General features: G+C 39.3%; 1 pseudogene; it reads right to left on the bottom strand.

The window, feature by feature from the left end:
• Nucleotides 1-1983: 1983 nt before the first annotated feature.
• LOC134378670 (non-histone chromosomal protein HMG-17-like) lies at nt 1984-2285 on the bottom strand (annotated as a pseudogene).
• Nucleotides 2286-22130: the final 19845 nt, after the last annotated feature.

Genomic DNA, 22130 nt, shown 5'->3' with positions numbered 1-22130 from the left:
GATGTTTGCAAATTAATGTTCCAAAGAGGATTTCTGATTTCTTCAGAAATATAGATGGAGAAAACAAGACCCAGAAATCCTTCTGTGCTACAGTAGTAATTTTTTTGAACAAACGTTCAAATCTTACTGCCTTCCAGGTACTGTGCGGGACTTTCGTTCCTTTGGTGCCCACAATGGCTTTGTTAAATGGGTGTTTAACATTACTGAAATATATAGAAAGGAGCTCAGTATGATTGGCTTGGAGGAAAGAAGACGATGAAAAGAAATAATGCTGTTTAAATATTTGAAGGATTGATATATAAATAAGGCAATTACTTTGCATTAGTTGCTCCAGAGGGCAGAAGTAATATTCATGGTTAGGAATTATAGGGTGGAAGCTTTCAACCTCTTTTGAAAGAACTTTCTAAATTGAGTTGGAAAATGGCTAAACAGATACTTTGTGAGATAACGAGCTTCCTCCCACTAAATGATTTTAAACCCGAAGTTGAACCCCCTCCTCCAAAACTGTTTTTTTTTTTTTTTTTTTTTTTGTCGTTTTTTCGTGACCGGCACTCAGCCAGTGAGTGCACTGGTCATTCCTATATAGGATCCGAACCCGCGGCGGGAGCGTCGCCGCGCTCCCAGCCCAGCACTCTACCGAGTGCGCCACGGGCTCGGCCCCTCCAAAACTGTTTTAAAGAAGATTGATTACTGGATGGAAGATCTCATCATGTGACTTCTGAGGTCCCTTCCAAAGTTAACAATCTATGTTTCTATTATAGGTTTATGTCAATTTTCAATTTCCCATTTTCCCTTGAACATTAAAAGCTACAAATTAGCATTTACCCAGGCAACCAAAACACACCAGAGGAGAGTGCAGAGGTTCTGCAGTGCCCAAAGAGAAAACTGGATGCTCAGTTGGCCTTTGCATTTTCCTAATGATGTTGGAGAAGACGGGATAAAGAAAACATACAGCCTAAGTAAGTGTCACCCTTCTGTAGCTATACAGGGGCCTACATTATGTGTGCAGGGAGCACTGGCATAACTTATCTGGAGCCGCATGGACCATGCTGTGGAGAACTTCTCCAATGAGAGGAACTTTAAAAGACAAAGAGGACCACTGCCTGCAGGAGAGAAGAGGCTATCTTTGCCACAGAATAAGCCCCTAAGATCATTTACAGTGCATGTAACTTTAAAAAAATTTTTTTTTCCTCAAGCCACACTGTATCCAGCTTTATTAAAGATACTTTTCCTAAACCACCATGGTATTTCAGGCAGGACATGGGCAGACAATCGTTAACAGTATACAACAACTTTCAAGATCTCTTCTTCAATAGACTACCAAAATCAGAAAACCACTGTAAAACCCAGTGAAGTCTTCATCTGATGCTCTGAACAGGGAAAGTTTAGAGTGAAGGTTGACATTTCACATTTAGAGTGTTGTTTAACAACTTTTCACAAGCCAACCCTGACTTTCAGGAAATGAAATGAAAATGGCAGAATTAATCTCAAGATCCACGGTGTGGAAAAGGAATTGCTGCTCTCTTGATGGATGCTATTTCAGTGGCATACTGGAAAGTCCAGATTGCCTGACATAATGGTAACCAATTTCTGAGGGTCAGGTCCCAACAGGTCTCTGAGCTTAAGGGAGTTAGGTCTATGCTGAAGGCGGAGAGAGAGAAGAGGACATAAAAACAAATTTTAGTTTCTCCACACCATAAGACTAGTGGGCCAAGTTGGCTATTTGTGTCAAAGTCAAGGAATCCCTCCTCCCAGGAGCCAGGAGGAAGTCTCTCAGGACTAGAAGGGAAAGGTGTTTTCCCCACATTAATCTGGCTTTGGAGACATTCTATTAGTGACATATGCTCCTTCCCCTAAAAACAACAACCATGAAGTGTTCTGTGTGCTAACACCATAGCTTAAAAAAAAAAAAAAGTAAAGCGAAATTCTTCATTTTTATAAAGCTTGATAAAAAATAGTATTACAAACTGTATAGTCACCAGAAGTACACAGTTATCAAAAATGCACACACTTCACTTGGCACCTCCAGCACTGTCAGCTTTCTGTGCCTGGTCTGTTTTGGCATCTCCACTTTCTGCAGGGTTATTCCCATCCTTGCCAGCATCAGCTTTTCCCTTTTTCCCTTTGGGTACCTTCTCTCCCTTTTTTGCAGGGGCCTTTTTAGGCTTGTGCTCTGGCTTTGGAGGAGCAGGTTTAGCAGACAATCTTGCAGATGTTCTCTGTGGTTCATCTTTCACCTTTGCTTTATCTCATTTAGTATCCCCTTCAGTCTTTCTCTTGGGCATGGTGGCAAAGGCAGTGGGACGTCAGCGCTGGATGTGGGGATGCCACGGTGTGTGGGCTTTGTTTGGTCCGGGTGCTACGGGAAGAAGACACCAAAGGAAACTCAGTCACTCGAGAACAGAGGTTTATTAAGCCGGCTGACTCGGGGATTGGAATTCCAAAGCCCCAAGTCCCGATTGCAGGGGGACTAGGCTTTTATACTTTCCTTGGGTAGGTAAGCAGCAAGCATTTCTATTGGCTCTTCTACCTGTCTCCAGGCAGAGTCCCCTAAATTGGGTCTTCTAACAGATGGTTAACTAGGTTACTGTGGTTATGAGTTAAAACTAGATAAAGAAGCTTTTTGGGTAAGAGTCTTTTTGGGTAAGAGTCTTTGCCCTGGTGCAAGGGCAGGAAGTGTGGTTGCTTGAGGAGGGGTCTGCTTTAGAGAGCAACTCTGTCTTCATCTACACAGAAAAGAGCTGGCAGTCTGTGGTTTCTTGCTAACACAGGAACAGGCTTGTGACCACAGAGCTACAGAGTGCAGAAATGCATTTAGCTGTTCAACCCTTAACACACTCCAAATAAAACTCACATATAGGCAAATATTAGCTAACACAATTCAAGCAAAGATAAAATCAAGGATTTAGACAAGGGAAGGACAAGGAATCTAGCCATTACACGGGGGTCATTCTTGCCTCTTCTAATTTACACTGCTCCCATGTAACTGTCTTGATTTAGTGTTAAGTCATTATCTTCTCCATGTACCTTCTGTGTAAAACTTTTATTTAGAATTCTTCATACAGATAACACTTTAATACATCTCTGGTAAAAATCAAAACTCATGGTAGTAAAACAAATTTAAATTGATCACTTCTGGACCCGGATCCACTTTACCGGTTGACTTAACTCTATGGGTCGTGTTAGATTAGGTGTACTGACGGTCAAGTCCTGCCCTCCAATTCATTTATTATTTTAACTTTGAGCTAAGCATAGAGTCAGATCAGATTAATTGACTTAGAGCACTACTTAAGGCAAGTGTATTAGACATGCTAGCATTTTACTAATTACAGTCTTGCGTTGTTTAATGACAGGAACGTGTTCTGAGAAATTTGTCATTAGGCAATTTGGTCGTTGTGCAAACATCCCAGAGTGTACTTACACAAAACTAGGTAGTGTATAACCCAGAGTATGTGTATGTCCTATTGCTCCTGCACAAACCTGTGCAGCATGTTACTGTACTGAATACTGTAGGCAATTATAGCACAATGGTATTTGTGTATCTAAACATATCTAAACATAGAAAAGATATGATAAAAAAATAAATGATAAAAAATGGTACACCTATATAGGGCACTTACCGTGAATGGAGCTTGCAGGACTGGAAGTTGCTCTGGGTGAGTGAGTGAGTGGTGAGTGAGTGTGAAGACCTAGGACATCACTGTACACTACTGCAGACTTTATAAATTCTGTACTCTTAGGCTACTCTAAATTTATGAAAAATGTTTTTCTTTCTCCAATAATAAATTAACCTTAGCATACTGTTACTTTTTTACTCTATAAACTTTTGAAACTTTTGAAACTTTTTGACCTTTTTGTAATAACTTAGCTTAAGACACAAACACATTGTATAGCTATACAAAAATATTTTCTTTCCTTCTATCCTTATTCTGTGAGCTTTTTCTATGAATTTTTTAAAAACTTTTTTTGTTAAAAACTAACACACGCATTAGCCTTGGCCTACACAGGGTCAGGATCACCAATATTCCTGTCATCCACCTCCACATCTTGCCCCCTGGAAGGTCTTCAGGGGCAATAACACACATGCAGCTGTCACCTCCTATGATAACAGTGCCTCCTTCTGGAACACCTCCTAACGGAGCTGCCTGAGGCTGTTTTACAGTCAGCTTTAGAAAGAGTACAATCTGGAGAGTTTCAAGATGGCGGCGGCTGCGGCGGCTGGCGTGGAGTAGCTGAGGTGAAAAGGTGGCCACTGGGCCTCAGGCAGCCGGGAAACTTGTGGACCTTCCTCTGGCCATCTCTTAAGGGAGGACTGCTGCTGCTGGCCGGTCGTGGGGGCTCAACGCCACTTTGCCCCCGGCAGGAGAGGCTGCCTCATTTACCGGCAACAGCTTTGAAGTGTGGAGCAGGAAAAGAACTGATTCTTAGCTGCAAAAGCGAGTCTTGAAACAGGGAACACGGCGCCAGGGCTGCTGTGGATGCAGCCAGGATCCCGGAGGCTGGGGCCGCACTGAAGGCGGCCAGCTGCCCTATTCAGGATTCGAGGTTTCAGGCCGGCATTAAAGAAGATTCCTGGGAGCGCCCGAGCGGCGCCGCGACTGAACAGCCCGAGGCGGCAGCGCCGAGAACACGGAAGGCAACAAACCAGAGACAGAGCGAGCGCCCGACCTGGCACAGCACTGTGAGTGATCCCTGGCACAGCTCTGTTCGGGGGGTGGTTGCCCACCCGGCTCCCGCCTGCACCACCAGGCCACTCACTGCCCCAGTGCTGCCTCCATTTTCCCAGGTGTGGGCAGCTCCTCCCTGATCGGCCATCACTGAGCCCATTTGCTTGGCCTGGCGCGGGGCTTTCCGGACCCTGCGGGCCGGCCTCCTCTCCCACTCCCTCCACGGTTCTCTGGCGGGGCTGGGGGTGTGGGGCGTCCCGACCAGTGTTGGGAGGGCTAGGAAATACGGGCGGGCCGACTGTCACTCCACCACACCCTGGACTCCGGCCCGGTAAACTTCCTGTTACTGGGAGGCAGATACCATCTCTGTGACCACCAGTTTGGAAAAAAGCCTAACGAATTTCTGGTTGGGAATAGTGTGGTAGGAGAGTTCCCAGGTCCGCTAGAACCTGCCGGAGAGCAGGCTGCAGGCGGGCACTAGACTCGGTTTATACTGGGGGGATACAAAGGTGAACAAGACCCGAGAAAGATCTACACAGTGCTACAAAGGCACCCAGAGAGACCGGTCGTCTGTGCCTAGCAGAAACCTGGTAGACTTCCTGGGCGAGGCGGTGCTGAGCAGGGTCTTGAAGGCCCAGCTGATAGACGAGGGGTGCAGAAGACACACCCCAGCCCAGCACAGTGTGCACAGAGGGGGGAGACGTGCGGCCAGGGAGGCGGAGACACGACAGAAACCACACACCCGGTGGGGTCGCCACTGCATGATCTAACAGCCTGGGCCAGAGCACACGGAACGGGGAGAAGTCCTGTACAGAAAGTGAAAGCTCAACAGAGATCACACACCCTGTAGTGCGTGATCCACCAGCCCAGCAGAGTACAAGCTGACCAGAAAGGTGGATCCCCGGAGAAGCCCAAGACCCGAGGCAACCACACACACAAGACACTAGAGGCCAACTGAGCAGTCACGGCGGGAGCCATACCAAATTGGCAACCACAGCAACATCCTAGTTAGTCATTAGTCTCAAACCGGTGGACTGTGAAACCCCCTGCCACAATGAATAAACACCAAAAAAAAGACACCAGAAATACAAAAAATCAAGAAAGTACACCACCAAAAGTTAATAAATCTCATACTCTAGATCCTATAGAACAAGAAGCCCTTGAAATAACTGACAAGGAATTTCGAGTGATATTTCTAAGGAAACTGAATGAGATACAAGAAAACTCAGCTAGACATCATGATGAAATGAGGAAAAGTATACAGGATCTGAAAGAGGAAATATACAAGGAAATCAATGTCCTGAAAAAAAATGTAGCAGAACTTGCTGAACTGAAGAAGTTATTCAGCGAAATAAAAAACACAACGGAGAGTTTAACCAGCAGGCTTGTCGAAGTTGAAGAGAGAACCTCTGAACTTGAAGATGGGCTGTTTGAAATAACACAAGCAGACAAAAAGAAAGAAAAAAGAATCAAGGACATGGAAGAAAATCTGAGAGAGATATCAGACAACCTCAAGCGCTCAAATATCCGAGTCATGGGTATTCCAGAAGGGGAGGAAAATGGAGATTCCATTGAAAACATATTCAACAAAATAGTGGCAGAAAACTTCCCAGGTATAGGAAAAATCACAGATCTTCAGATCCAGGAAGCTCAACGATCTCCAAATGTATTCAATCCAAAAAGGCCTTCTCCAAGACATGTCATAGTCAAATTGGCAAAACTCAGAGACAAAGAGAGAATCTTAAAAGCTGCAAGAGAGAAGCGTCAAATCACCTATAAGGGAGCCCCAATCAGGTTAACATCAGACTTTTCATCACAAACCCTAAAAGCTAGAAAGGAATGGGATGATATTTTCAAAATACTAAAAGACAAAGATTGCCAGCCAAGAATACTCTACCCTGCAAGGCTATCCTTCCGAAATGAGGGGCAAATAGTATATTTCTCAGACAAACAAAAACTGCGGGAGTTCACTACCACAAGACCACCCTTACAAGAAATCCTCAAGGGAGTACTGGGTTTGGTTCCTGAAAAATAACTACCACTGCCATAAAAACCTAAGAAAAATCTAAACCCGCTAGTACAATAAAAAAGGCATTCATGAAGAGAAAACAAGCTAACAAAAACACTATCTACAACCTAAGGAACCAACAAACAAAGAAACCAAACAGTAAATCAGAAAGCAAGGAACAAAAGACACCTAAGACAACCAAACAACCAATAAAATGCTAGGAATAAATCAACACCTTTCAATAACAACTCTTAATGTTAAAGGCTTAAATTCCCCAATTAAAAGACACAGACTGGCTGACTGGATCAAAAAGCAGGACCCAACTATATGCTGCCTACAAGAGACCCACCTCACCCATAAAGATTCACACAGACTAAGAGTGAAAGGATGGAAAAAGATTTACCATGCAAACAGAAAAGAAAAACGAGCTGGAGTGGCTATTCTTATATCTGACAAAATAGACTTTAAACTAAAAACCATAAAAAGAGACAATGAGGGACACTACTTAATGATAAAAGGACTGATCCATCAAGAAGACATAACAATCATAAATATGTACGCACCCAATGTTGGAGCAGCCAGATTTATAAAACAAACTCTATTAGACCTAAAGAAGGAAATAGACACTAATACCATAGTAGCAGGGGACCTGAACACTCCACTGTCAATATTAGACAGATCATCTAGGCAAAGAATCAGTAGAGAAACACAAGATCTAAACAAGACTCTAGACCAATTGGAATTGGCAGATATCTACAGAACATTCCACCCAACAACCTCAGAATATTCATTCTTCTCATCAGCACATGGATCATTCTCCAGGATAGATCACATATTAGGTCAAAAATCAAGTCTCAATAAATTCAAAAAAATTGGAATTATCCCATGTATCTTCTCAGACCACAATGGATTAAAACTAGAAATTAATAACAAACAAAACTCTGGAAACTATACAAACACATGGAAATTAAACAGCATTCTACTTAATGACATATGGGTCCAAGAAGAAATCAAGCAGGAAATCAAAAAGTTTATTGAAAATAATGAAAACAATGATACATCATACCAAAACCTGTGGGATACTGCAAAAGCAGTATTGAGGGGAAAATTTATTGCATTAAATGCTCACTTCAGAAGAATGGAAAGATGGCAAGTGAACAACCTAACACTTCACCTTAAAGAACTAGAAAAACAAGAACAATCCAATCCTAAAGTTAGCAGACGGAAAGAAATCATTAAGATCAGAGCAGAACTGAATGAAATTGAAAACCAAAAAACAATTCAAAAGATCAATGAATCAAAAAGTTGGTTTTTTGAAAAGATAAATAAAATTGACAAACCATTAGCATGGCTAACAAAAAAAAGAAGAGAGAAGACTCAAATAACAAAAATTAGAAATGAAAAAGGCGATATTACAACTGATTCATCTGAAATACAAGGAATCATTCGAGACTACTATAAACAACTATACGCCAACAAATTTGAAAATCTGGAGGAAATGGATAAATTTCTGGACACACACAAGCTCCCAAAACTGAACCGTGAAGACGTAGAAAATTTGAACAGACCAATAACAATAAAGGAGATTGAAGCTGTTATCAGAAGGCTCCCAACAAAGAAAAGCCCAGGACCAGATGGATTCACAGCAGAATTTTACCAAACATTCAAACAGGAATTGACACCAATTCTTTACAAACTATTCCAAAAGATTGAAACGGACGCAAATCTCCCAAACTCATTCTATGAAGCAAACATCATCCTGATACCAAAACCAGGTAAAGATATAACCAAAAAAGAAAACTACAGGCCGATATCCTTGATGAATATAGATGCAAAAATCCTCACTAAAATACTAGCAAACAGAATACAGCAACACATACGAAAAATTATTCATCACGATCAAGTGGGATTCATCCCAGGGATGCAAGGTTGGTTCAACATACGCAAATCAATAAATGTGATACACCATATTAATAAACTCAAACACAAGGGCCATATGATCATCTCTATAGATGCTGAAAAAGCATTTGATAAAGTTCAGCACTCATTCATGACAAAGACCCTCTATAAGTTAGGTATAGAGGGAAAGTATCTCAACATAATTAAAGCCATATATGCCAAACCCACAGCCAATATCATCCTGAATGGGGAAAAGCTGAAAGCTTTTCCTTTAAGAACAGGCACTAGACAAGGATGCCCACTCTCACCACTTCTATTCAACATAGTGTTGGAAGTACTAGCCAGAGCAATCAGAGAAGAGAAGGAAATAAAGGGCATCCAGATTGGAAAAGATGAAGTCAAACTGTCCCTGTTTGCAGATGACATGATCCTATATATCGAACAGCCTAAAACCTCTACAAAAAAACTCTTGGAATTGATAAATGATTTCAGCACAGTAGCAGGATACAAAATCAACACACAAAAATCAGTAGCATTTCTTTTCTCCAATAGTGAACATGCAGAAGGAGAAATCAAGAAAGCCTGCCCATTTACAATAGCCACCAAAAAAATAAAATACTTAGGAATTGAGTTAACCAAGGAGGTGAAAAATCTCTATAATGAGAACTACAAACCACTGCTGAGAGAAATTAGAGAGGATACAAGAAGATGGAAAGATATTCCATGCTCTTGGATTGGAAGAATCAACATAGTGAAAATGTCCATACTACCCAAAGTGATATACAAATTCAATGCAATCCCCATCAAAATTCCAAAGACATTTTTCTCAGAAATGGAAAAAACTATTCAGACATTTATATGGAACAATAAAAGACCACGAATAGCCAAAGCAATGCTCAGCAAAAAAAATAAAGCTGGAGGCATAACACTACCTGACTTTAAGCTATACTACAAAGCTATAATAACCAAAACAGTATGGTACTGGCATAAAAACAGACACACTGACCAATGGAATAGAATAGAGAATCCAGAAATCAACCCACACACTTACTGCCATCTGATCTTTGACAAAGGCACCAAGCCTATTCAGTGGCGAAGGGACTGCCTCTTCAGCAAGTAGTGCTGGGATAACTGGATATCGATATGCAGGAGAATGAAACTAGATCCATACCTCTCACCGTATACTAAAATCAACTCAAAATGGATTAAGGATTTAAATATACACCCTGAGACAATAAAACTTCTTAAAGAAAACATAGGAGAAACACTTCAGGAAATAGGACTGGGCACAGACTTCATGAATACGACCCCAAAAGCACGGGCAACCAAAGGAAAAATAAACAAATGGGATTATATCAAACTAAAAAGCTTCTGCACAGCAAAAGAAACAATTAAAAGAGTTAAAAGACAACCAACAGAGTGGGAGAAAATATTTGCAAAATATACATCTGACAAAGGATTAATATCCAGAATATATAAGGAACTCAAACAACTTTACAAGAAGAAAACAAGCAACCCAATTAAAAAATGGGCAAAAGAGCTAAGTAGGCATTTCTCTAAGGAAGATATCCAAATGGCCAACAGACATATGAAAAAATGCTCAACATCACTCAGCATCCGGGAAATGCAAATCAAAACCACATTGAGATACCATCCCACCCCAGTTAGGATGGCTAAAATCCAAAAGACTGTGAACGATAAATGCTGGCGAAGCTGCGGAGAAAAAGGAACTCTCATACATTGTTGGTGGGACTGCAAAATGGTGCAGCCTCTATGGAAAATGGTATGGAGGTTCCTTAAACAATTGCAAATAGATCTACCATACGACCCAGCCATCCCACTGTTGGGAATATACCCAGAGGAATGGAAATCATCAAGTCGAAGGTATACCTGTTCCCCAATGTTCATCGCAGCCCTCTTTACAATAGCCAAGAGTTGGAACCAGCCCAAATGCCCATCATCAGATGAGTGGATACGGAAAATGTGGTACATCTACACAATGGAATACTACTCAGCTATAAAAACGAATGAAATACTGCCATTTGCAACAACATGGATGGACCTTGAGAGAATTATATTAAGTGAAACAAGTCAGGCACAGAAAGAGAAATACCACATGTTCTCACTTATTGGAGGGAGCTAAACATTAATATATAAATTCACACACACACATACACACACACACACAAACCGGGGGGGGGGAAGAAGATATAACAACCACAATTATTTGAAGTTGATACAACAAGCAAACAGAAAGGACATTGTGGGGGGGGAGGGGGGAGGGAGAAGGGAGGGAGGTTTTGGTGATGGGAAGCAATAATCAGCTACAATGTATATCGACAAAATAAAATTAAAAAAAAAAAAAGAGTACAATCTGAAGTATAACATGGTCAATACATACACCACCAGTAACGTAGTCGTTTATTATTATCAAGTGTTATGTCTTGTACACAATAATTGTCTGTGTATATGACTGTCAGTGCAGTTGGTTCATTTACACCAGCATCCCCACAAACAGGTGAGTAATGCCTTGTGCTATGACACTGCTAGGTGATAGGAATTTTTCAGCTACATTATAATCTTATGCAAATACTGTCATATATATGGTCTGTTAATGACCTAAACATCATTATGGGGTGCATGACTGTACCTTATCTTGTGACTAAATACCATTCCCTCACTCCCATTGGAAGAATTTGCTTCTTTTTTTTACTGTTTCAAAGGACAGGAGCCACTTGCTGAGACGACATCTTAGCCAAGAACATTAAAGAGAAGCATACTTGTGAATATGATCGCATCTCTCAAAGAAACAATCTCCTGACTAGTTTTCTCCCTATTTCCGTGCTGTTTAATTTCTTCCCCTTGACACAATTTGCTGCCTATTTGGTTAAAGCAATTATATATTTGTGTTAATTAGATATTTGTTGTCTGTCCTGAAGTGGAGGCACTTAGCTTATGATGGGAGCTGGCTCTTAGATGCTCTCCCTGAGCACAGCTCTTTTTGTTTTGCTATTTTCTCTGGGCACACTTGCTTTTCTGTCTCTTCAGCACTGTGTGTGGCTCTCTGAAAATACATCAAATGTAAAAGGGCCCCCAAAGCAGAACTTTTTTTGTACTGTCATTTAAAAATGTGTTGATCTGATTGTGCTGGTTTTTTTCTTTAGTACCACAGAAGAGAGATGACCAACTAAGGAGGAAATACAAACATTTCCTCTCATTTACCACAATCTTGATCTGTTTACAAGGTGATATGTGTGAAACAAATGTAAGGAATAACAAAGAGATTTTTCAATGATTAACTGCAGAAAGCAAAAGTCATTTTACAAAAGGAAATCACAAGAAACCCTTTTCATTAATGAAATAGTTTTCTAAATTTACAGCCGATACTGCTTTCTAGTTTTGGAAAGTGTGTCTGTGTGCACATGCATGTATTGAGTGTGGGTGTATGTAAAACCATTTTTTTTTTTTTTTTTAAATTTTATTTTGTCGATATACATTGTGGCTGATTATTGCTCCCCATCACCAAAACCTCCCTCCCTTCCCCTCCCCCCCCTCCCCCCCAACAATGTCCTTTCTGTTTGCTTGTCGTATCAACTTCAAATAATTGTGGTTGTTATATTTTCTTCCCCCCCCCCCCCGGTTTGTGTGTGTGTGTGTGTGTGTGTGTGTCTGTGTGTGTGTGTCTGTGTGTGTGTGTGTGAATTTATATATTAATTTTTAGCTCCCACCAATAAGTGAAAACATGTGGTATTTCTCTTTCTGTGCCTGACTTGTTTCACTTAATATAATTCTCTCAAGGTCCATCCATGTTGTTGCAAATGGCAGTATTTCATTCGTTTTTATAGCTGAGTAGTATTCCATTGTGTAGATGTACCACATTTTCCGTATCCACTCATCCAATGATGGGCATTTGGGCTGGTTCCAACTCTTGGCTATTGTAAAGAGGGCTGCGATGAACATTGGGAAACAGGTACACCTTCGACTTGATGATTTCCATTCCTCTGGGTATATTCCCAACAGTGGGATAGCTGGGTCGTATGGTAGATCTATCTGCAATTGTTTGAGGAACCGCCATACCATTTTCCATAGAGGCTGCACCATTTTGCAGTCCACCAACAATGTATGAGAGTTCCTTTTTCTCCGCAGCCTCGCCAGCATTTATCGTTCATAGTCTTTTGGATATTAGCCATCCTAACTGGGGTTAGATGGTATCTCAATGTGGTTTTGATTTGCATTTCCCGGATGCTGAGTGATGTTGAGCATTTTTTCATATGTCTGTTGGCCATTTGGATATCTTCCTTAGAGAAATGCCTACTTAGCTCTTTTGCCCATTTTTTAATTGGGTTGCTTGTTTTCTTCTTGTAAAGTTGTTTGAGTTCCTTATATATTCTGGATATTAATCCTTTGTCAGATATATATTTTGCAAATATTTTCTCCCACTCTGTTGGTTGTCTTTTAACTCTGTTAATTGTTTCTTTTGCTGTGCAGAAGCTTTTTAGTTTGATATAATCCCATTTGTTTATTTTTCCTTTGGTTGCCCGTGCTTTTGGGGTCGTATTCATGAAGTCTGTGCCCAGTCCTATTTCCTGAAGTGTTTCTCCTATGTTTTCTTTAAGAAGTTTTATTGTTTCAGGGTGTATATTTAAATCCTTAATCCATTTTGAGTTGATTTTAGTATACGGCGAGAGGTATGGATCTAGTTTCATTCTCCTGCATATGGATATCCAGTTGTCCCAGCACCATTTGCTGAAGAGGCAGTCCCTTCACCACTGAATAGGCTTGGTGCCTTTGTCAAAGATCAGCTGACAGTAAGTGTGTGGGTTGATTTCTGGATTCTCTATTCTATTCCATTGGTCAGTGTGTCTGTTTTTATGCCAGTACCATACTGTTTTGGTTATTATAGCTTTGTAGTATAGCTTAAAGTCAGGTAGTGTTATGCCTCCAGCTTTATTTTTTTTGCTCAGCATTGCTTTGGCTATGTGTGGTCTTTTATTGTTCCATATAAATGTCTGGATAGTTTTTTCCATTTCTGAGAAAAATGTCTTTGGAATTTTGATGGGGATTGCATTGAATTTGTTTATCACTTTGGGTAGTATGGACATTTTCACTATGTTGATTCTTCCAATCCAAGAGCATGGGATATCTTTCCATCTTCTTGTATCCTCTCTAATTTCTCTCAGCAGTGGTTTGTAGTTCTCATTATAGAGATTTTTCACCTCCTTGGTTAACTCAATTCCTAAGTATTTTATTTTTTTGGTGGCGATTGTAAATGGGCAGGCTTTCTTGATTTCTCCTTCTGCATGTTCACTATTGGAGAAAAGAAATGCTACTGATTTTTGTGTGTTGATTTTGTATCCTGCTACTGTGCTGAAATCATTTATCAATTCCAGCAGTTTTTTTGTAGAGGTTTTAGGCTGTTCGATATATAGGATCATGTCATCTGCAAACAGGGACAGTTTGACTTCTTCTTTTCCAATCTGAATGCCCTTTATTTCCTTCTCTTCTCTGATTGCTCTGGCTAGTACTTCCAACACTATGTTGAATAGGAGTGGTGAGAGTGGGCATCCTTGTCTAGTTCCTGTTCTTAAAGGAAAAGCTTTCAGCTTTTCCCCATTCAGGATGATATTGGCTGTGGGTTTGGCATATATGGCTTTAATTATGTTGAGATACTTTCCCTCTATACCTAACTTATAGAGGGTCTTTGTCATGAATGAGTGCTGAACTTTATCAAATGCTTTTTCAGCATCTATAGAGATGATCATATGCTCCTTGTGTTTGAGTTTATTAATATGGTGTATCACATTTATTGATTTGCGTATGTTGAACCAACCTTGCATCCCTGGGATGAATCCCACTTGATCGTGATGAATAATTTTTCATATGTGTTGCTGTATTCTGTTTGCTAGTAATTTAGTGAGGATTTTTGCATCTATATTCATCAAGGATATTGGCCTGTAGTTTTCTTTTTTGGTTATATCTTTACCTGGTTTTGGTATCAGGATGATGTTTGCTTCGTAGAATGAGTTTGGGAGATTTGCGTCCGTTTCAATCTTTTGGAATAGTTTGTGAAGAATTGGTGTCAATTCCTGTTTGAATGTTTGGTAAAATTCTGCTGTGAATCCATCTGGTCCTGGGCTTTTCTTTGTTGGGAGCCTTCTGATAACAGCTTCAATCTCCTTTATTGTTATTGGTCTGTTCAAATTTTCTACGTCTTCACGGTTCAGTTTTGGGAGCTTGTGTGTGTCCAGAAATTTATCCATTTCCTCCAGATTTTCAAATTTGTTGGCGTATAGTTGTTTATAGTAGTCTCGAATGATTCCTTGTATTTCAGATGAATCAGTTGTAATATCGCCTTTTTCATTTCTAATTTTTGTTATTTGAGTCTTCTCTCTTCTTTTTTTTGTTAGCCATGCTAATGGTTTGTCAATTTTATTTATCTTTTCAAAAAACCAACTTTTTGATTCGTTGATCTTTTGAATTGTTTTTTGGTTTTCAATTTCATTCAGTTCTGCTCTGATCTTAAGGATTTCTTTCCGTCTGCTAACTTTAGGTTTGGATTGTTCTTGTTTTTCTAGTTCTTTAAGGTGAAGTGTTAGGTTGTTCACTTGCCATCTTTCTATTCTTCTGAAGTGAGCATTTAATGCAATAAATTTTCCCCTCAATACTGCTTTTGCAGTATCCCACAGGTTTTGGTATGATGTATCATTGTTTTCATTAGTTTCAATAAAGTTTTTGATTTCCTGCTTGATTTCTTCTTGGACCCATATGTCATTAAGTAGAATGCTGTGTAAAACCATTTTTGAACCCTGGTATTGGCTTCCCCTGTACTCAGAAATAACAGCCCAAGTGTGCAGCTACTGGGCAACTGGCAGTGACCAAACATTAAAGACTGGAGAGAAGCAGCAACAGGCTAAGAGAGTGAGTGCTGGCTTGCATGACAGCAGGAGCTTTCAAGTTCAAATGTAATTTTCCTTTTTCTTGTCCACCTGCTTGATTGGCATTACCCTGGTCATAGGACCAATTAGAACGGAGATCCCATGGCAGCTGAAGATGTGAAGAGGAGCTGGGATATGTCTCCCTTCCATGTCTTCTTCTCTGTCCCACTGTCAATCAGAGCAGTTCTGTCATCTTCTGTGTCTCATTTCAAGCCACACACTGGTGTCATTTTCACCTCTTCTCCATGCTTCATTCTATACATGCACTTTATTGCTAAACTGAACTTCATTTTTGTTTCATGTTTTCCCCTCAGATCTCTTGCACTTTTTCTGACCTCCCTACACACACCTGTTTGGTACTTACCACTGTCATCGTTGCGGCCAGCATTATTTTCTTCGCCCATCTCTTATGCCCCCGAAGTTCTTCCTAAAATGCTCTTTCCTATCTGCCCTCAAAGCTTTGCAGTGTTTGTCACTGGTTATGTTCTTAGAACTCTGAGAACCACACACTGTACATCAGTGCCTGATGGAGCAAGCCTTGAACTGAATGTCCTTGGTTTCTGTTCTTTGGTTCATGAGTCTTCACACAAACCTGTCCCAAACTCTCATGAGTCATTTGGGTCCAAATGCCAAGCCTTTAAGAAAACAGCTTCATAAGCCTTGGTTAGGTTTTTACCATTTGAACTGTTAAAAAGTAAACTGAGGCATAACAAAATTTTTAAGAAGGTTATTTGAGCAAATGGCAATTCATGATTCAGGCAGCTCCCAACCAGAGTAGGTTGGAGGCTCCACTGAGGTAACAGAAGGGAAGGCGTGTATAGGGTGAACACAGGAGCAAAGCAAAGAAAATATTTGATTGGTTACAGTTATACAGTTGCTTTATATTAGTCTATCCTGCTGGAAAGCTCCTAATTGTATAATTATGAGTTAGTTGGCAGCTTCTGATTGGTTAGCTTTACATTTCATTTTCCTTTAACATAGACATTTTCAGGAAATAGTTCAAGTTTCACTTATGTTTGCAAGTCAAGCAAGATTAAGGTCACTCATGAGGCCTAACTGGCTTTGTCTGCTTATCCACCAAATTGTGTCTCTCCTGTCATTAAATTGTCACCAAAACTTCTGCTTTTCCATGAAACTGAAACCTTTCTAGATTAACCAGAGGAGACCTGCACTTTTCCTTGTGGAGTACTGGATTCCCAGCCACCCCCATGGTTATCCCAGCAACTCTTTCATTCACTTTTGACCTATCTGTGATGTCAACATAGCACATCCATAGATGATGTTCTTAACTGAGTACTGCAGAGTTCTGTAAGGGCCACTCTGTTGCAAGGTGTGTTCTGTGTGTGTGTGTCTACACCTGTTCATGTGCATGACAGTCTACAGATTTTGAGAGGACTCAATCAATGCATTCATTTACTTAGTGGCTGGCAAAACATTAAATGTCTATAAGCACATAATTGATTCTTTGGGATGATGATGAAAGCAACATCAAGATATCACCTTTGCTGGCACTAGACATAATCATAACACAGCTCATAAGTGTTGAAGATAGAATTAAAATCAAGCTGTCTGATACTATAAACCCCACTCTTAACCACTATGTCATGTTGCTGTAACAGAAGATTTATTTTTTAAATCTGTATTGAAGAGAATCCAAACTATATTCATGCTTCTTTAAATAAAAAAATAACAATGTTTAAATATTTAATAAAAATCTATAAAGCAAATATTTATGTTTTGGCATAGCTCAAGTGGATTCTGGCTTGCAATTTAGAAATAAGTTTTCCACACTGAAGTTTAATCCAATATATAAATATTTAAATATGAAAATTTCATATAAAATGTAAAAATGGGCTTTAAAAAGCACAATTTTTTAATTTATACCAGGGAACTGGGTATTATTTTTCCTGCATCTTAAGAAATACAAGTGGGGCAAAAGAATGAAGATGTCTAGAAAGGTAAAATAAATTACACAGTTAAGAAATGTCAAATTAAATTCTACAGATGTGCTGACTACAAAAGTTCATGCAGGGCACTGAAATAGCTGGAGAGGGAACACAGGAACCACAAGCAGCTGTTTTTTTTTTTTTTTCATGTGGAGTAAAACTTTTCTGGTTTTGTTTTTGGTTTTCATTTTCTTCTTTCTCTCTTTGGTAGAAGTGAAATCTTCCCCTACAATTTCTTTCTAACCATGTTAAATGTGCCATTGTTTGATGTGTCATTTTTTGAATTATGTCTTCTGAGTCTGAAAGCAAACTTGTTTCTTTTATACCATGAAGTTTTTTTTGTTTTAATTTTTAATGTTTTTAAATTTAATGGGCATACATATTAAAACATGATATAAAATTTGAAACCAAGGAACACTACTCCCTTTTTGTATTTGGAAAGCAGCTGTATAAGCAACGTGTCCTTCCTTGCCTGAGAATATGCTTTTTGGGGTGTTAGTTGTCCTGAATTACAGTGGTGTTGGTCAACATCTGAGCCATGTACGTGTCCTTTCTGAGATTTGTATAGTCCTGCCCTTCCCTGTGATTGAACTTCAGAATCAAGAATTCCAGTGTAGCACCTCTGTTTCAGAGAAGAGAGGAGGGTAATGGAACGGATCCCAGAGGTTAGTGATAGCAGAAGTAAGGGTAATGTCCAGACTATTCAGAATATATTTTTCTATGTTTCTGTAAAAGATAAGCAACAGAAAAAAAAATCCTTTAAATACTCAGGTAAGAACATGCTAAGTCAAAGAGTACTTTACTTACTAAGTATGATATGTTGTAACTGGTATGGAATTGTTGTTGCAATTGTAATTGCTGAATAATTGTTGCTGTTGTTGGAAATTCTGAGCAGTCTCTCAAAGGAAAATAAAATACAGGTTGGCATTTAAAGCCACTTTTTGACTTTCAGGAATAACTTTTCTGGAATAAGTAGACCATAAAACACATAATCTATACCTAGCAAAATTATAAGTGAAATCTTTGCCATCATCTGCTGTCCTATTAGGCAACTAATACCCTCCTCTCTTCCCTCCTGCCCTATCCCCACCCCAGAGATACCAACAAATCACAATAGGAATGCAAGGGATTCCTCATTCTGAACCCCCAGGCCTGCCCTGCTCAATTATAGTCATTTCTTCTCTCCTCCCCAGTCTATATCCTGCTCCTTCCTGCTTGTGACTTATTTTTATGATTGGACAATGGACTGTATTTTCAGTTCTGGAGGCAACATTATCGAATGATAAAACTTTGCTATATTAGTGCTCCCCAGAAATTAGAATCCAAAAAAGAGAGCTGCTTATACACTGCAAAAATCTCCAAAGAATGAATCTCAAGTGGTAAAATTTCCAATATGATGGCAGTCTAGGTGAGTCGATCTTTAGAGGCCAGTGGTTCTTGTCAGTGTTTTTCAAACCTAGATCTTTTTAGCAAACTATCTATATATTTATATTTCAGACTGTCACAATCATTTGAAAGGTGAAATTGGAAGGAGCTGGAGATAATATACTTTATTTTATTTTTCCAAAAGAAAGTAATATTTTTAAGGAACATTTTTTGCGTGAGGATATAAGAAATAAATCAGCCATTCTTATTTACCCATTCTTCTCAAATTGCCTTCTTTTTCTGTTTCTTTGAAACATCCTGATAAACTATCAGGATAAACTAATTTCAGGAAAATTATTCTCAGGCTCTGGAGCGAGTGCCAATAAATACTGTAAAGTTTTCAGTAAATTAATATTTATTAATTATTTAATTTGAAATGGGAAAAACCTTCTTCACAGGAAAACAGTATTTTATGTTGAATAGAGTATTTCAAGATATTCTTCCATGTCTCGGTTAGATTTTCCAATAGTTGTATTTCATAGATTCAATATAAAATTTACATTTATAAAAGCCGGGTGAAAGCTAAAACTGAATTATTCAAATATATATCAGATTTGTTAAAATTGAGTTATTATAAGTGGTCCAATGTGCCCAAATATCTAATATACTTTTCCTGAGTATGACAGTAAATTCCTGAAGGAAGTCTTTAAATCTTTGTATATGATAGTATTATCCAGCAGACATAACAGCATTTCTCAAATTCCCAAGAAGTACAAACTACTTTATTTCTTAAAATGATGTTTTAAAAAATGCACACATTCATCTTTGGGATTCTTCTGCATGGCCCCAAAAGAGCATAAACTTTTTATGATTATCCAATTTGGCTTCTATGAATAAACATTTTATTGTTTATAATTCTGTTGGGTAGAAATCAAATAATCAACAATTTCATTCTATGTATTTTAATGAAATTTCTCCCCATATCTTGAGGGCCCTTTTTTTTCATTTAAATTGTTTTAAAGACAAAAAAAAAAAAAAGGGACGAGCCCGTGGCGCACTCGGGAGAGTGCGGCGCTGGGAGCGCGGCGATGCTCCCGCCGCGGGTTCGGATCCTATATAGGAATGGCTGGTGCACTCACTGGCTGAGTGCCGGTCATGAAAAAGACAAAAAAAAAAAAAAAAAAAAAAATTGTTTTAGATATTGTTAATGGTTTGAAATATGAGAATGTATTTTGTATTTGGGATCATATAACCTTTAACTTTTTTACTGGAAGATATCCTAAGATATTATCTCTAGAATAACTTCACTTTACAGATGGAAAAAAATGGAATCTCAAAGAAGTGAAGTAAGCTATCTGAGACCCATGGCAGAAATATTAATTCCTAGTTCATGGCATAGATCAGTTCAACAGACAACATTATTAGTACTTACTGGGGATTTTTAGAAAATTGAGAAATAATGTTGGCCTTGCAGGAGCTTATAATCTACTAGGGTGTGCAGATGCATAAACAGGTAATTTCAATACAATGTGTTAAATATGGTAATAATGGTAAAGTGCAGGGTTAAAATATAAAAGAGAAAGAATGATTCATTTAATAAGCACTCTTATTTTCCTTCAACTAACATTTATTGAGCACCTACTACACGCCAGGTGATAGTTACTGGTAACTAAAATAGACATAGTCCCTGATCTAGGGATTCTTAGTCTTTTAAAAGGGGACAGATGTCAATTAATTAGTCACATAAAAATGTACAATAAAAACTGAAGCAGGTCCTTTGAAAGAAAGAATGCAGTTCAAGAGCACATAACAAAAGAACCTGATGGGCTCAGGATTCAGGAAAGGCTTTCTCTCATCCACTCACTTTGACAACCCACAGTTGAAGGGGTCAGGCTTACTGTTTCTTTTTTTAATTAAATTTAGAAATGATAGGTTATCTTCTAGATAGTTTAGTGTGTGTAGAAAAGGAATTTCTTAGGTCTGAGGGTGTCACAGCCAGAAATAATGCCCAAGTTGTACCACTGGGCTACTTCGGCAGATGCTTTTGTCTCCACTGCCAAGCACAGGCCCTGCAGAGTGCCCTGCCTACACAGGGTGGAGATGCCAGCATGAGGACTCCTGTTGCTGTCCCTGGACCTGGATGTCTCTGGCCACACCACTGAAATGAATTCCAGAAAGAGCCTACTTCTTCACACTGCTGCCTTCAAAAATTGAAGTCTTATGAACAGAGGCAGGATTGCAATGAAGCTGCTGAAAATTCAGCTTAGGGCCCCTCACTTGCATGGATCCTTTTCTAAACCTTGGGTACGGTCCAAGCAATATGTTCATTTGGCTCACATATTTTTGTAAAATTTGGAAAAGCAAGGTATTTGTTTTTTTAAAAAATTTAATGGTTATGCATATTCATGGGGCACAAAGCTGTGTCCCCACCCAATTAATCCCTGACCTCCCTCCCCCTCCCCCATCCCCTACCCTACTCCACAACCCTACATATGCGCTCTCTGCAAGTCCAGCACACCACTGTAGTCTTTCCTTCCTTCTTTCTCTCTCAGCTCCCACTTACGAGTGATACATGTGGTATTTTTCCCTTTATGCCTGGCTTATTTCACTCAACATAATTTTTTCCACACTCATCCATGTTGCTTCAAATGGTAGAATTTCATTCTTTTTTATGGCAGAGTAGTATTCCATGGTGTATACATACCACAGTTTCCTTATCCAATCATCCATCGATGGACATGTAGGTTGGTTCTATGTCTTGGCTATTGTGAACAGAGCTGCAGTGAATATGGGAGTGCATGTATCCCTTCGACATGATGATTTCCATTCCTTTGGGTATATACCAGAAGAGGGATTGTGGATCATATGCAAGATGTTTGAAAAACCTCCAAACTGTTTTCCATAGTAGTTGTACTAATTTATAGTCCCACAAACAGTATAGGAGCATTCCCTTCTCTTCACATCCATGTCAGCATTTGTTATTCTCAGTCTTTTTGATTACAGTCAATCTAACTGGGGTGAGGTGATATCTCAATGTGATTTTAATTTGCATTTTCTGGATGATTAGTGATGTTGAACATTTTTTTAAGTGCCTCTTGGCCAGTTGTATGTCTTCCTTAGAGAAATGTCTATTCAGCTCCTTTGCCCGTTTTTAAAATTGAGTTATTTGGTTTTTTACTGTGTAATTGCCTGAGTTCCTTGTATATTCTGGAGAAAAGTAAGGTGTTTTAATCTCAATAAGTTAAGACTATTGCTTTCTTCTACTCCAATTTCTCCTCCATTATGTTTTTTCTTGTGTCAGATGGTTTTG

The sequence above is a fragment of the Cynocephalus volans genome, chromosome 5 (genome assembly GCF_027409185.1).
Source record: "Cynocephalus volans isolate mCynVol1 chromosome 5, mCynVol1.pri, whole genome shotgun sequence".
In the NCBI taxonomy this organism is placed as follows: Eukaryota; Metazoa; Chordata; class Mammalia; order Dermoptera; family Cynocephalidae; genus Cynocephalus; species Cynocephalus volans.
Note: the sequence above shows the minus strand (reverse complement) of the source record. Positions and strands in the feature narration are given on the sequence as shown.